General features: G+C 36.0%; 1 protein-coding gene and 1 pseudogene across 7 annotated transcripts in view; both read left to right on the top strand.

Moving 5' to 3' along the window:
• The window catches only part of dpr12 (defective proboscis extension response 12), a 725,043-nt gene that overhangs the window by 226,530 nt on the left and 481,212 nt on the right, over nt 1-17,301 (top strand). The window lies entirely within an intron of this gene.
• The window catches only part of LOC137246116 (uncharacterized), a 66,586-nt pseudogene continuing 60,130 nt past the window's right edge, over nt 10,846-17,301 (top strand).

The following is a 17,301-nucleotide window of genomic DNA, read 5'->3' as shown; positions in this document are numbered from 1 at the left end:
AGGCTAAGACTCCAGCTATTAGGAGTGATACAACTGTCAGATCTAGAAACAGCAAGTGGCGTACACCCTAGGAAGCTTCTAGTATTTACCAAGAGGACGGATTTATTTTGTAACATAGGTCCTAGCTATTGATAGTGTTTTTCAGTTTGGTCGTTAAAACCAATTTCTGGTAACACTACGGACTTATTCAATCTATGTGAGGTCCTTATAAATCGGCCATTTCAACCTAACGTAACCTTGCATTGCTTACGTGTATGCATTAAAAATGCCGGTTCAGGACAAATGTTCATTCTGCCTTGTATTCATGAAACGTCGTGCATTGATAATGTTATTACCATGTATAGACACCTTTTCTATGGGGAGTGCTTTAGAGATTTATCAACAGCAACAAGTTGCCCCATTTGTTGAAGCGATATAACGCGCAAGTAACACAAAAGTCGCCCTCTTTATAAAATGATGTCCTTTAAGTATAGTTTTCAATTGTTTTCAGTATCCGAATCCGTCCAGCGGGGGGCTAACAGAAAGTACTCTTCTGAAGACAGAAGGAGAATTGTTGAAGCTGCCAATAAAGGCTTTGATTGGGTGCAGCTGGTAGAGTCGCTCAATGTAAGATACAAAACAACTTATGTATGGGTATCCTCTGGCACTCCTGCAGCACTTAAGCGAGGTGGCTTGAAACGCAAAGCGTTGTCGGACGATGAATTGGCAATAATACTTACATGGATAGAGGAGGATGCAGCCATCACATTAAAAAGAATTCGCGAACGAATTCAACAAACTTTTAGAAAAACAATTTCCATTTCCAGCGTAGGAAATTATTTGGAAGGACAAGTGTATACATTAAAGGTATTCATAAGACCACACACAATGAACAATCAACCCTATAAGGAAAAGCGTCATGAGTATGTAATTTCGCTAAACCAATTAATTCAGTCCAGCAAACAAGTAATCTTCATTGATGAGACGAATTTTAATTTATTCTGTCGGCGTTTACGAAGTCGCGCAAAATTTGGAAAGCGTGCCGTACAGGTCTTGCAGGTCTCAAAACGTGCCAACGTACATCTCATTGGGGCCATATCCGCATCTGGTGAAGTGAAAATTACTACCAGAAGAGGGTCTTTCAAGGCTGACGACGCAAATACTTGGCTTAGTATGATTTGCAGAGATGGTGCGAAATTGCAAACCAGCTTGCAGATGCTGCCATTGTTTGCGACAATGCGCCATGCCATTCCAAGCTACATGAGATCTGCCAGGAAGCCACTTTATTTCAGTTGGGGCCTTACTCCCCTATGCTTAACCCTATTGAAATAATATGGGGAAAAATAAAAGCTTATGTTAAGTCAAACATATAAATTCCTAACGTAAATGGATCGGGTGTTGTTGAGCAAAGTTTGCAGTATCTGAGGACCTAGTTAAGGATGCCGTAGTAACAATTAGTAGTGGAGATTGCGCTAGAGCAATTCAGCATAGTACATCCTTCCACGCTTCTACACTCGAACTTGACGATATACAGCTGGACAATGAAATTATGTGCACAGTTTATTGTTGATTTCTTTATATAAATAATATTCATGTATAACAAGTAAAGAAGGTTAAGTTCGAGTGTAACCGAACATTACATACTCAGTTGAGAGCTATGGTGACAACGTAAGGGAAAATAACCATGTAGGAAAATGAACCGAGGGAAACCCTGGAATGTGTTTCTATGACATGTGTATCAAATGAAAGGAATTAAAGAGTATTTTATGAGGGAGTGGGCCATAGTTCTATAGATGGACGCTGTTTAGGGATATCGCCATAAAAGTGGATCAGGGTTGACTCTAGAATTTATTTGCACGATATGGGTATCAAATGAAAGGTGTTAACGAGTATTTTAAAAGGGAGTAATCCTTAGTTCCATAGGTGGACGCCGTTTCGAGATATCGTCATAAAGGTGGACCAGCGGTGATCTAGAATTTGTTTGTACAATACGGGTATCAAAAGAAAGGTGCTAATGAGTATCTTAAAGGGAGTGATCCTTAGTTCCATAGGTGGACGCCGTTTCGAGATATCGCCATAAAGGTGGACCAGGGGTGACCCTAGAATTTGTTTGTACGATATGGGTATCGAACTAAAGGTATTAATGAGGGTTTTAAAAGGGAGTGGTGGTAGTTGTATAAGTGGTCGCCTTTTCAGAGATATCGCCATAAAGGTGGACCAGGGGTGACTCTAGAATGCGTTTGTACAATATGGGTATCAAAAGAAAGGTGTTAATAAATACTTTAAAAGGGAGTGGGCCTTAGTTCTATAGGTGGACGCCTTTTCGAGGTATCACAACTTAGACTTTATTTGCACGATATGGGTATCAAATGAAAGGTGTTAATGAGTATTTTTAAAAGGGTGTGGGTCTTCGTTCTATGGGTGGTTGCTTTTTCGAGATATCGCCATAAAAGTGGACCAGGGGTGACTCTAGAATGTGTTTATACGATATTGGTATCAAATTAAAGGTATCAATGAAAGTTTTAAAAGGGATTGGTGGTAGTTGTATATGTGAAGGCGTTTTCCAGATATCGACCAAAATGTGGACCAGGGTGACCCAGAACATCATCTGTTGGATACTGCTAATTTATTTATATATGTAATACCTGCCAAGATTCAAGGGCTTTTTATTTCGCACTACAGAACTTTTTCATTTTCTTCTACTTAATATGGTAGGTGTCACAACCATTTTACAAAGTTTTTTCTAAAGTTATATTTCGCGTCAATAAACCAATCCAACTACCATGTTTCATCCCTTTTTTCGTATTTGGTATAGAATTATGGCATTTTTCGTAAATTTCGATATCGAAAAAGTGGGCGTGGTCATAGTCGGATTTCGTTCATTTTTTATGCCAAGATAAAGTGAGTTCAGGTAAGTACGTGAACTAAGTTCAGTAAAGATATGTCGATTTTTGCACAAGTTATCGTGTTAACGCCATGCGGAAGGACAGACGGACGACTGTGTATAAAAACTGGGCGTGGCCTCAACCGATTTCACCCATTTTCACAGAAAACAGTTATCGTCATAAAATCTATGCCCCCACCAAATTTCAAAAGGATTGGTTAATTTTTGTTCGACTTATGGCGTTAAAAGTATCCTAGACAAATTAAAAGAAAAAGGGCCGAGCCACGCCCATTTTGAAATTTTCTTTTAGTTTTGTATTTTGTTGCACCATATCATAACTGGAGTTGAATGTTGACATAATTTACTTATATACTGTATAGATATTAAATTTTTTGTTAAAATTTTACTTAAAAAAAAAATTTTTTTTTAAGTGGGCGTGGTCCTTCTCCGATTTTCCTAATTTTTCTTATGCATATATATAGTAATAGGAGTAACGTTCCTGCCAAATTTCATCATGATATCTTCAACGGCTGCCAAATTACAGCTTGGAAAATTTTAAATTACCTTCTTTTAAAAGTGGGCGGTGCCACGCCCGTTGTCCAAAATTTTTCTAATTTTCTATTCTGCGTCATAAATTCAACCCACGTACCAAGTTTCTTCGCTTTATCTGTCTTTGGTAATAAATTATCCACTTTTTCCGTTTTTCGAAATTTTCGATATCGAAAAATTGGGCGTGGTTATAGTCCGATATCGTTCATTTTAAATAGCGATCTGAGATGAGTGCTCAGTAACCTACGTACCAAATTTCATCAAGATACCTCAAAATTTACTCAAGTTATCGTGTTAACGGACGGACGGACGGACGGACATGGCTCAATCAAATTTTTTTTCGATCCTGATTATTTTGATATATGGAAGTCTATATCTATCTCGACTCCTTTATACCTGTACAACCAACCGTTATCCAATAACACTTAATATACTCTGTGAGCTCTGCTCAACTGAGTATAAAAATAAATATATATACCACATGTTATAAATATTGATGTTTTTAATAACAATAATATGAAAAAAATAAATAAATATGTTTCTAAAGTACATTTGATATTATCGAAAGAGCATTTGAGACTTTCTGAAATACATTTGATTATTTCTAAAGTACATTTGATTTCGATAAAATGAAAGTACCTTTCTTGCTTTCTAAAATAAATAATTCGAAAGTTCGTTCTACTTTTTCTAAAATCAAATTGATGTTTTCGAAAGTACTACTGGAAAAGGCGTAGTTTTAAATTGTTTTCAGTATCCGAATCAGTCCAGCGGCGGGCTAACAGAAAGTATTCTTATGAGGACATAAGAATACTTGATTTAGTGCAGATGGCGTAGTCGTTCAATGTAAGATACAAAACTGCTTACGTGTAGATGTCCTCTGGCACTCCTGAAGCACTTAGGCGAGGTAGCTTGTCGGACAATGAGTTGGCAAAAATAATAATAATAATAACAATACCCAAAGTATTAATACCCTCCAAAGCCGGCGCAATCGACGCTGGGTTGGCATCCGCATGACGTACGGATTTGTTTTTGCCGAGTTGAAGCAGAGGTTTTTAAGCATCGAGATTTAAAACTACTTAGCTACAGAATAAAAGTCATTAGCTAATTATACAGAGCAGTTAGAAATCACACACATGTACATATATTACATTGTTATTTTTTTTTTGCTACGAGTAAATGTGAATCCGTTATATCAAATGAATTAGAATGAGTGTCAAAATCATGGCACAAACACACAAAAGGTGCATTTAATTCGAAATTAGTTCCAGCTGCCTCAAAAGAAGAGGTTTGTAATGTCTTGATACTCGTGAAGGGACGTTAAAGTTTACTTGGTTCAAAAGGATTTGGCGAGAGATCGATCCATTCAGAAGTTTAGCCATAAATATTAAGCCTAGCATTTCTCTACGACTTGCAGGAGTTGGAAGATTGATAAGCTTCAACCGACTAATAATAATATGGATAGAGGAGGATGCAGTCACATTAAAAACAATTCGCGAAATAATTCAACAAACTTTGGGAAAAACGATTTCTATTCCCAGCGTAGGAGCCCCTCTCAATCGACAACCAACTCAATAAAGAAAAGCGTTGTGAGTATGTAATTTCGATAAACCAATTAATTAAGTCTGGCAAGCAAATAATCTTTATTAATGAGACGAACTTTAATTTATTCTGTCGGCGTTCACGAGGTGGCGCAAAAATTGGAAAACGTGCCGCACAGGTCTTGGCGGTCTCAAAAGGTCCCAACATACATCTAATAGGGGCCATAACCCAATTTGGTGTAGTGAAAATTACTACCAGAAGAGGGTCTCTCAAGGCTTACGATGCAAATACTTGGCTTAGTATGATTTGCAGAGATGGTGCGAAATTGCAAACCATCTTGCAGATGCTGCCATTGTTTGCGACAACGCGCAAAGACTTTCCATATGAGGTCTGCCAGAATGCCATTTGATTGTGGTTGGGGAAAAATAAAAACTTATGTTAAGTTACAAATACAAATTCCTAACGTAAATGGATCGTGTGTTCTTGAGAAAAAGGTCGCAGTATCTGGAGGACCTGGTTGAGGTAGCCTTAGTAACAACTAATGGTGAAGATTGCACTAGAGCAATTCAGCATAGTACCTCATTCCAGGCTGCTGCACCCGAACTTGGCGATATGCCAGTTGAACTATGAAATTATGAAGTTTATTGTTAATTTCTTTATATAAATAACAAGCCGGACTCGAGCGCATCTTGCGCAATAAAAGTAAATAGAAAACAGCTTCTCTACCAATCAATCATCTCCCAATAAAAACTTGCATGCGCTTGCACTGCCATCTGGCGAATATTAGCAACTTCCGGTAATGCAGTGTTAGTTCTAAAAAAATATTCACAATAGTGCCATAGTACAAATAGATTCCTTTGTGTGCTCACAATCGTTTATTTTTAACAAATTATTTTAATAAAATATAGCCAAAAAAAGCACTACGACCAATAATGCCCAAAGCTGGATAATAGTATGAATCTCAATCTTTACAACCAAAACTTTATTTATAGATTTGGATTCCAAATAAGAGCGAAAAAGGGATCTGCACATAAAAACAGCAATTAGAAATAATATTTATGTAATGCTTGCAAAAAAATGTATATACCAAATGCTACAAATATTGATGTTTTTTATTACAATAATGTGAAAAAAGAAATAAATATGGCTCTAAAGAATATTTTCTATTATCTAAAGAGCATTTGATACTTTCTGAAATACATTTTATTATTTCTAAAGTACATTTAATATTATCGAAAGTATATTTCTGGCTTTCTAAAGTAAATTTGATAATTCCAAAGTTCGTTTAACTCTTCCTAAAATCTAAATTATGGTTTCGAAAGTATATTTGATAGTTCTAAAGTACATTTAGTGTCTTCTAAAGAACAATTGATTATTCGAAAGTACAATTGATACTTTCTAAAATCAAATTGACACTTTATAAAATCAAATTGATGTTTTCGAAAATACTACTGGAAAAGGTGTAGTCGTAATGTACAAACGAGACGTTATAATCAATTAGTTTTTTCTACTAAAAATAAGGTGGTGCCAAGAATATTTTCAAAAAATATTTATTAATGAAAATTTTATAGATGTTTTTGAATAATTTAGTTTCAATTTCGAAAAAATATTGCGACTACTTATATGTACGTAATTTCGTTAGGATTTCGTATTTAGTTGGTTCTGTTTTCGAAATCACGTTTATGCTATTTCAGCACCATTTCTGTACTATTTCGAGATTATGTCAGGAACATCCTTCGATCTTTCACTAGATTTTCTGCAGATAATTTAAAATCAGTTGTGATTAATTTTGAATTGTTTTTATAAAAATTTCTTGGCAACTTTGGGGTTATTTGCTTTTATTATTGTTCGTGATCTCATGAAAGATAATGCACAATTGTTACGGATTCATTTGTGCATGAGTTTTAAGGACAAATGCAGTTTTCTTTTTAGATTTTTTTTTGTGAGAATGGCCTTGGAACTATTTTGTTATTATTTCAGATTGGTCTCATTATATCATTTAGGTATTGTGGTTGGGCTACCTGTTTTTTTTTAGCATTAATAATGTCGAGTTCATTTCAGGACTATTATGGAATAGCATCGCGACTGTTCTCAATATAATACCGAAGCTATTACGGAGTTTTTCCTTCTCCACACACTCTGGCAGAATTTTTTGTCAAAGCTGTGACTTTTCCGTTAGTTAAGTTTGCAAACTACATTTTTACCCAAATATATTGAACTTTTTTATCTTAAGCTGACAAATGAAACTTTTCGTTAATCCAAATGCGCACACTTCATTAATTTCCATTATGCTTGAGAAGAGATTAATTCCCTTAAGGATTTTTGCATGAAACACAACACTAACTATTTTGTAACTTTCTATGATATTGCAAAACTGTAATACATCTATGAACGAAATAATGAAAACAATTATAATTAGGCAAATATAGGTTTGGTATGTAATGCTATGGAGTAAGAGTTTATTATGCGCCTACACGTTCATACGTATACAACTTTTTCTACTAGATACTTCGTGAATATGGAAGTAAGTAGGAACTTATGTTTTCGTTATTTTGTGGAAACTTTTTATGTTTAATTATCTACAAACATCATATTTACAATATTTAGATGACTTTTAGACACTTTTGTTATTGTTTTTGTGTTTTCTCCTAACACATGTTTTTTGTATGTATGTAAAATTAATACACGTGTGTATCCCCGTGCGCTTGAATAATTTTACTAAATATTTTGTGAACATTGGAAGCAACTAACTTTACACTTGGGAGTGGGGTTCGAAAACGCGCATCTTCTATGACCGATCTGTTAACAAACCGACGCACCGAAAGCCACGTCTTGCTGTTGTGTAGCTTTAAGTACATCTGTGGTCTCTGAAATAGTATTTACTGTATTTCAGTCAAATAATTCACACCAGTTATTATGCGTCTTTGATTTTAAATTATGATCTTTAGGGTGTAAACAACCTATGTGGCTATTTTGAAGAAAACAAAGTTCGCTTTTCTGAAGCTGTGCAAAGTTTTCTCAAATTGGATAATTTCTAGAACTGCCACGCCGCATTTGAAAATTTAAAAAACCATATGCATTCAGGGTGAAATCTAATATATAAAATTCTTCTGTCACGGTTTTAGAGGCTGAACTCCTCCGAAACGGCTGAACCGATTCTCATGAAATTTTTGAGCATATTGGGTAGGTCTGAGAATCGGCCAACGTCTACCTTTTTTTTCGCTACGTGCCTAGGGTCTTGAGATCAAAACGTGGACCAGGGTACCCCTAGAATGTGTTTATACAATATGGATATCAAATTAAAGCTGTTGATCAATGCTATAGTACAGGATAATTTCCATACAACTGGGAGGCTAGGGTCTCGAGATATAGCCCAAAACGTGGACTCGGGTACCCCTAGAATGTGTTTATACAATATGGATATCAAATTAAAGCTGTTGATCAGTGCTATAGTACAGGATAATTTCCATACAACTGGGAGGCTAGGGTCTCGAGATATAGCCCAAAACGTGGACTCGGGTACCCCTAGAATGTGTTTATACAAAATGGATATCAAATGAAAGGTGTTGATGAGTGCTATAGCACAGGATAATTTTCATACAATTGGGAGGCTAGGGTCTCGAGATATAGCCCAAAACGTGGACCCGGGTACCCCCAGAATGTGTTTATACAATATGGATATCAAATGAAAACTGTTGATGAGTGCTATAGTACAGGATAAATTTCATACAACTAGGAGGCTAGGGTCTCGAAATATAGGCCAAAACGTGGACCCGGGTACCCCTAGAATGTGTTTATACAATACGGATATGAAATGAAAGCTGTTGATTAGTGTTATAGTACAGAATAATTTTCATACAACTGGGAGGCTAGGCTCTCGAGATATAGCCCAAAACGTGGACCCGGGTACCCCCAGAATGTGTTTATACAATATGGATATCAAATGAAAACTGTTGATGAGTGCTATAGTACAGGATAAATTTCATACAACTAGGAGGCTAGGGTCTCGAAATATAGGCCAAAACGTGGACCCGGGTACCCCTAGAATGTGTTTATACAAAATGGATATCAAATGAAAGCTGTTGATGAGTGCTATAGTTCAGGATAATTATCATACAACTGGGAGGCTAGGGTCTCGAGATATAGCCCAAAACGTGGACAATGATCCACCTAGAATGTGTTTTTACATTATGGGTATCAAATTGAAGCTGTTGATGTGTGCTATAATACATAGGAAGTTTACACCGCTGAGTGACTAGGGTCTCGAGATATAGGCCAAAACATGGACCCGGATACACCTAGAATGTGTTTTTATATTATGGGTATCAAATTGAAGCTACTGATGTGTGCTATAATACAGAGGAAGTTTACACCGCTGAGTGACTAGGGTCTCGAGATATAGCCCAAAACGTGGACTCGGGTACCCCTAGAATGTGTTTATACAAAATGGATATCAAATGAAAGCTGTTGCTGAGAGCTCTAAAGTTCATTGTGATATTCGATTTAGTCGCATCAACCAAGGAAAACTGATAAATATGCATGCGAAGCCGAAATAAAGACATGAATTAATAATTATAATATACTTATTTACATACGTCCTATTCGATTTGCCTGAAATTTCGTATACAAATTTGCCTATATAAGTATTTACGATGCTTTTACCGGGAAGTATACCAGAGACGGGCTGGGACTGGGATTAAGACTAGGACTGGGACTGAGACTGAGACTCGGCAGATAGACCAAATTTAGGGCAGAACAACGTCTGCCGGGTCTGCTAGTAGTTAATATAAAAACAAACTTACAGAATTAGATAAAGAAGAAAGAAACAAGAAAAAATTTGTTGAGTTTGAGACTTGTGATATTTTCTAACTACTCCAAAAAACTGCAGGTTCTTGTATGGAAATGCCGGAACTAGTCTGTGATAATTGCAAACTGATCTTGGAGACTATTTCAGGAAACTGCATAATTTAGTTTTGTTTGATAGTTTTGAAGACTACTTCGGAACACTTCCTCACTTCGGGAGACATTTTTGGTAATTTTGTGATGATCTTGGGGACTATTTCGCGATAGTTCCAGATAATTTATCCTCCACATGATACTGCACCTGCTTTGTTAGACGGTTTTAAAATTTTACATTCACTATTTATTTCTTCCAATATGCAGCATTTAAACTTTAACTGTGGAGGTGGTGGTAAAATTTACCCTCTCTTACTATTTGTGAGAGTTACTCTCTTGTTTAGCGCTCTAGCAATTTGATTTTCTCATTATCTTCTCATTTCATGGTGATTTTTCAGTTGAAATGTAAGGCGCGATAACCTCCGAAGAGATCTAACACCGAGCTTCTCTTCGAATTTGCGTCGTGCTCCTCTTAATTTTCCCTACAAATTGGCCGGATGGGACCTACATGATTTTATGCCGACTCCGAACGGCATCTACAAGGCAGACGAGTTTTCACTGAGAGCTTTTCTTGGCAGAAATACACACGGAGCGCTTGTCAAACACTGCCGAGGGGCGACCCCGCTTAGAAAAATTTTCTTCTAATTGAAAAACCTTATTTCTAAAATTTTTGATGTTGCTTTGCCCGGGGTTTGAACCCAGAGCATCCGGTGTGGTAGGCGGTGCACGCTACCATCACACCACGGTGGCCGCCATATATGCCTATGCTGGAGTAAAAATTACAATTTCTCAAGGTTTATGCAAGTTTTTATTGGAAAATATTTTACTACTACCTCAAGGTAAGCGTAACTTTATAGTAGAAAAAAACTTACCCCACGTACTACTTTATGTTAGTTTATAATAGAGTAAATTTTACCACTCCTCCGTTAGGCCAATGTGAAATATATTTTGTTTGTTTTATTTTAATTATGTATCATGTGTATGGGTGTTTGTAGGTCATGTCAGGAACAAAGAGATTAAGCGAGGCGTTAATAACTCAATTGTTAGAGGACGATGATGATTTTAGCGAAGTTGAAGATGAAGTTATCGACCCGACGTTTTGTCTGGAAGAAGATGACTCAAACGATGAAGACTATAACTCGGATGGAGTAGTTGAAGATAGTTGTGAAGAAATTGAAGCCGTTGTTGGGGAAGAAGCTGATGTTGACGGAAATATTTGCGAGTCGGAGGTAAATTATTATTACGAAAAAACGGTTTTAAGTGGTCAGCAATTGAACCTACCCGCGCAGTAAAAACTCCTTTACATAATATTGTGCGGTTAACAGTGGCTTTACAACAAAATTCTGAAACTAATGTATGTGGGTATTGGTCAAGAATTTTCGACAGTGAAATGGAATGCACGATTTTAGAATATACAAATGCAAAATTGAAAGTTTGATTAATAAGTTTGATTTGTGTGGAAAAACTAAAGCGAAATGTCTTGATTTGATTGAATTGAAGGCGTTTTTCCGAATTTTGATATATACAGCTGTATTAAAGTGTAATCACGAAGAGACGAAATTTATTTTTTCTACAGATGGAACTGGGCGAGAAATTTTTAGGTGTGCAATGTCCGAGGCAAGATTCCTTTGCATTCTCAGTTGTTTAAGGTTTGATAACTCTTCTGATAGAAACCAACGATTGAAAAGCGATCCGTTAGCAGCGGTTTCCGAAATTTTCAACAAATTTGTAGAAAACTGCCAGAAAAGTTATTCAATTGGTACTCATGCTTGCAATGATGAAATGTTGGTACCATTTCGAGGTAGATGCAAGTTCAAGATTTATATGCCAAAAAAGCCAGCGAAGTATGGCATCAAAATAATGTATTTGACAGATGCACGCATACATTATCTTTCTAATTCATATATTTACTTTGGGAAAAATTCCGACGGAATTGGATTAACAAATGAAGAAAAACGACTTGCAGTACCAACGCAATCAGTGGTAAGACTATGTAAACCATTGGAAGGAAGTAGCCGCAATGTTACTGCTGACAATTGGTTTTCTTCAATCCAAGTGCTGAAAGAACTAAAAAAGCGACGAATAACTTATTTAGGTACACTGAAAAGAAACAAGAGAGAGTTTCCTCCTGAATTTCAGGCTAAAAAGACTAGGATGTTGGGGTCATCCATGTATGGGTTTACCAAAAACGCTACAATATTGTCATATGTATCTCATATAAATCGTGCTGTTATATTATTGAGCTCAATGCAGCACGAAAAAGAAGACTATTTATTTTCTTCAAAACCTACAATAATAGCAGATTACAATAATACAAAAGGTGGAGTGGATGAGCTTGATAAGAATAGTTCTGTTTGTTCTTGTCTTAGACGCACACGACGCTGGCCATTAGCCATATTTTATAGAATGCTATATATAAGTGCTGTAAACGCTTATATTATGTTCCAAGCTTCTAAAGAATTTGATAATTGCTCAAGAGGAGACTTTTTAAAATAGTTGGCTCGAGAGTTAATGGTACCACATTTGCAACGGCGACAACACAATCCAAGGCTCCCTCGAATTTACGGGACGTAATCGGTATAGTTCTGGGTACCGCCTCAACAGCTCCACCGGCAATGGAACATAATAATGTAGTTCGTAAACTGTGTTACATATGTCCCAGTAGGCTTAAACGAAATACTCCACATATTTGTCTACATTGCAATCAGCCAATGTGTATGGGCTGTAGCAAACGTATGTGCATAAACTGCGCCAATACAGAATTTGATGAATAAAAAATAGCCCCAAAAGACTGACCTGTAGTTTCCAGAAAATTTATATTTTTTGAAATATTTATTTTATATATTTAAATACATATATTTGGCTGTGAAAAAATGCCTTTTAAGCTTAATATAAGTTTAAATTTTCAAACTTTTTTTAGTTGACCATGTAATGTTTTTTATGCTATGTTAAATTAAGTCTTAATTAAATAAATGGAATATTTTCTTTAATAAAAGAAAAAAAGTTTTTTGTTTGTTTTTTTTTTTTTTTTATTTCCAAAAGGTTGTAGCATGACTTATACAAAGAATAATTATACAACCCTACATTTTTTTTATAATATCTAAATAAAATCTGAAGGCGTCAGATTTACCGCCACGTCACAGGCTATGTCCCAAAAATTCACCTCCATAGTTAAAGGTTAAGGGGTCTTTGATCATTTGTGTTGTCTGTTACAAAACACTGTTATTGTGTTACTGCATTATTACAGTTTCAAATTAAGCAATAACTAGCAGACCCGTCAGACGTTGTTCTGATCTAAATTTGATCTATCTGCAAAAATTTAATAAGCTTTTTCCGTCTAGCTCTACCCTCCCCGCTCTTCACTTTTTCTTAATCCTTTTACTCACTCCTCCCTACGAATTTTTCGCTTCATCTATCTCTATCTTCGTCTCACACTATCTCTTTCTCAGTCTCCTTCTGCTGCCCTTTTTCTCTTCCCTCAAGTTCTTGCCATTCTTTTTCATCCCATATTGAAAGTCCCAGAGTGTGGTATGTACTTTGTTTCAGTCCCATTATGAGTCCCAATCACACTCCGAATGTCATTCCCAGTTCTAATCCTAATACCAGTCCCACTCCCTCACTGATCTACTTCCCGGAAAAAAGGATCGTAAATACTAATATAGGCAAATTTATAAACCAAATTTCAAGCAAATGGAATAGGAAGTATGTAAATGGGTATGTGGGTATTATTAATTCATGTCTATATTTCGGCTTCGAATGTATATTTATCAGTTTTGCCAGGTCGATGCGACTAAATCGAATATCGCAATGAAAATTAATTTAAAGCACTCATCAACAGCTTTCATTTGATATCCATATTACACACACATTTTAGGGGTCTCTGGGTTCATGTTTTGGCCTATATCTCGAGACCCTAGTCACAAATAAGTATGACAAGTAAGGAAGGCTACATTCGGATGTAACCGAATATTACATACTCAGCTGAGAGCTTTGGAGAAAAAATAAGAGAAAATCACCATTTAGCAAAATGAACATAAGGTAACCCTGGAATATGTTTGTAAGACATGGGTTTCAAATGGAAGGTATTAAAGTGTATTTTAAAGAGAGTGAGCCATAGTTCTATGGGTTGCCTTTTCCAGATATCGCCATAAAGGTGGACCAGAGGTCACTCTAGAATGTGTTTGTACGATATGGATATCAAACGAAAGGTCTTAGTGGGTATTTTAAAAGAGAGTGGGCCTTAGTTCTATAGGTGGACGCCTTTTCAAGATATCTTCATAAAGGTGGACCAGGGGTGACTAGAATGCGTTTGTACGATATGGGTATCAAATTAAAGGTATTAATGAGGGTTTTAAAAGCGAGTGGCCCTTACTTGTATATGTGAAGGCGTTTTCGACATATCGACGAAAATGTGGACCAGGGTGACCCAGAACATCATCTGTCGGGTACCGCTAATTTATTTATATATGTAATACCACGAACACTATTCCGGCCAAGATTCCAAGGGCTTTTGATTTCGCCCTGCAGAACTTTTGTCATTTTCTTCTAAATATGGTAGGTGTAACACCCATTTCACAAAGTTTTTTCTAAAGTTATATTTTCCGTCAACAAACGAATCCAATTACAATGTTTCAGCTCTTTTTTCATATTTGGTATAGAATTATGGAATTTTTTTAATTTTTCGTAATTTGCGATATTGGAAAAGAGGGCGTAGTCATAGTCGGATTTCGGCCATTTTTTATAACAAGATAAAGTGAGTTCAGATAAGTACGTCAACTAAGTTAAATAAAGATAAGGCCGATTTTTGCTCAAGTGTTAACGGCCGAGCGGAAGGACAAAAGGTCGACTGTTTGTAAAAACTGGACGTGGCTTCAACCGATTTCGCCCATTTTCACAGAAAAAAGTTATCGTCATAGAGTCTATATCTCTACCAAACTTCACAAGGATTGGTAAATTTTTGTTCGACTTATGGCATTAAAAGTATTCTAGACGAACTAAATGAAAAAGGGCGGAACCACGCCTATTTTGAAATTTTCTTTTATTTTTGTACTTTGTTGCACCAAATCATTACTGGAGTTGAAAGTTGACATAATTTACTAATATACTGTAAAAGTATTCAATTTTTTGTTAAAATTTGACTTAAAAAAAATTTTTTTTTACAAGTGGGCATGTTCGTCCTCCGATTTTGCTAATTTTTATTTAGCACAGATATAGTAATAGCAGTAACGTGCCTGCCAAATTTCATCATGATATCTTCAACGACTGCCAAAATACAGCTTGCAAAACTTTTAAATTACCTTCTTTTAAAAGTGGGCGGTGCCACGTCCATTGTCCAAAATTTTAATAATTTTCTATTTTGCATCATAGGGTCAACGCATCTACCAAGTTTCATCGCTTTATCCGTCTTTGGTAATGAATTATCGCACTTTTTCTGTTTTTCGAAATTTTCGATATCGAAAAAGTGGGCGTGGTTGTTGTCCGATTTCGTTCATTTTAAATAGCAGTCTGGGCGGAGCGTCCAGGAAACTACGTACCGAATTTCATCAAGATAGCTCAAAACTTACTCAAGTTATCGTGTTTACGGGCGGACGGACGGATGGACGGACGGACGGACATGGCTAAATGAATTTCTTTTTTCGCCCAGATCATTTTGATATTTAGAAGTCTATATCTATTTCGGTTAGTTTATACGGTTACGGATTAACGTTATGCGAACAAAGTTAATATACTCTGTGAGCTCTGCTCAGCCGGGTATAAAAATTAACTTGTATCCAAGTACTCATAAACATATTCCTTTTGGTACCCATATTGTACAAACATATCCCAGGATTGGATTACCCATGTCCACGTTTTGATCCGAAGACCCTAGCCAGAACGGGATAAAGAGTATCACACGTCCGTCTCCTGGTTCTACGCTGCCTCTCCGCCAATCTTCAGCCAAATCGGTTCATCCGTTCATGAGTTATAAATAGTGTAACTAACACCACTTTCTTCTGCATATATGCATCATATTAGAAACTTCAAAACTAACGGTATTTTTCCACTATTTAACCGATGTTATTATACATATATACCTTCCTCATCAATCACTCACCCTACTCAGAAAGTAATCACTAAAGTAGCGGCGACATATCTCTGAAACAATATGTATTGATAGTATATTATTGGCAACTAAAACTTCCACATCCTGCTACATATTGTGGCGAATATTAGCATAACTATGCTGTTAGTAAATAATCACAACACAAAAATATTAAAGCAAGCCACGCTTGCGTACATGAACACATCAATCATCATTTACACACATACATGGAAGGCGACGAGAAGTATTTGCATACACGTGACCGGCAGCTCGAAGTAAAGAGCTATCGCACACACACAAACGTAGTCTTCAGCCGAAGTAGTTACTCACACATACACACGCATATGGCTACAAGAAAAACCTAAACTACAAATATACATTGTATATAGCTGGTAACCAAGCATGAGATACAAATGTACGCGAAATTACTAGACCGTAGGAGAAATGGGTGAACAAGAAAACCGAGAGTTTAAAAGCAGCGCAAGCTGAGGAGACAGCGATAAGTTTGATTTAAATACTCGTTATTGTGAAGTAAATATTGAAGTAAATTGTACTACTCCCAAAGTAGACTAAATAAAGTCGATATTGCAATACTTAATATTGGAGTTACTTATCCGACAGTTTCGCGATACGAGCGTTAGCAGAAGGTACATAACAACCAGCATTTCCCTAAATTCGTTACATTATTTAGTTCTTTGCTACTCAAGTATGTATTCCTAAGAGCCGTCTGCATTTTTGCGATGAGATAGGAGGATTTAAATTTAATCCAATATGCTATGAACAGAGTGATCCAAAATGTAAACCGATTGTCACTCCTCACATACCGAGTGTACTTTTCATAGAAGAAAAATGAGGTATGATACGCTGGAAAGGTACGGATGTCTTCTTTATTTTTAAGGCTAAAGATATTTGCGATGACCAAAAATTGGTTCCCAAATATTTTAAAAAACTTCGAATTTTGAACATTTTTTGACTTTCATTCAAGAAGGAAGAAATATTTTGAACATACATGGCGTATACGTAATTTTTTTTTTTACACTTCATACAAAATCGAATTTGATTGTCAAAATCGAATTATCGTTGAGTTCCTGCTATTCGAATAATCTTAATAAATCAACTATTTGAATAGCGAAAAATCGAATACTCGATACTCCATAAAATTTTTACAGAAAAAAAGTTGATGTTTTTGAATTACATTTTCCGATCACATGTGCTTTACAGTCTCAAATAATCAAATCAAACTATTCGAATAGCGAAAATCGATTACAACGTAATCGTCTAAAAATCGATTATGCTAGTATTCATATGAAATTTGTATAGAAAAAAATTTGACGTTTTTGAAATAAATTTTCCAATTACATGGGCTGTACGG

This window comes from Eurosta solidaginis, chromosome 3 (genome assembly GCF_040869045.1).
Source record: "Eurosta solidaginis isolate ZX-2024a chromosome 3, ASM4086904v1, whole genome shotgun sequence".
NCBI lineage: Eukaryota > Metazoa > Arthropoda > Insecta > Diptera > Tephritidae > Eurosta > Eurosta solidaginis.
This window is presented reverse-complemented; position numbering and strand designations above follow the sequence as displayed.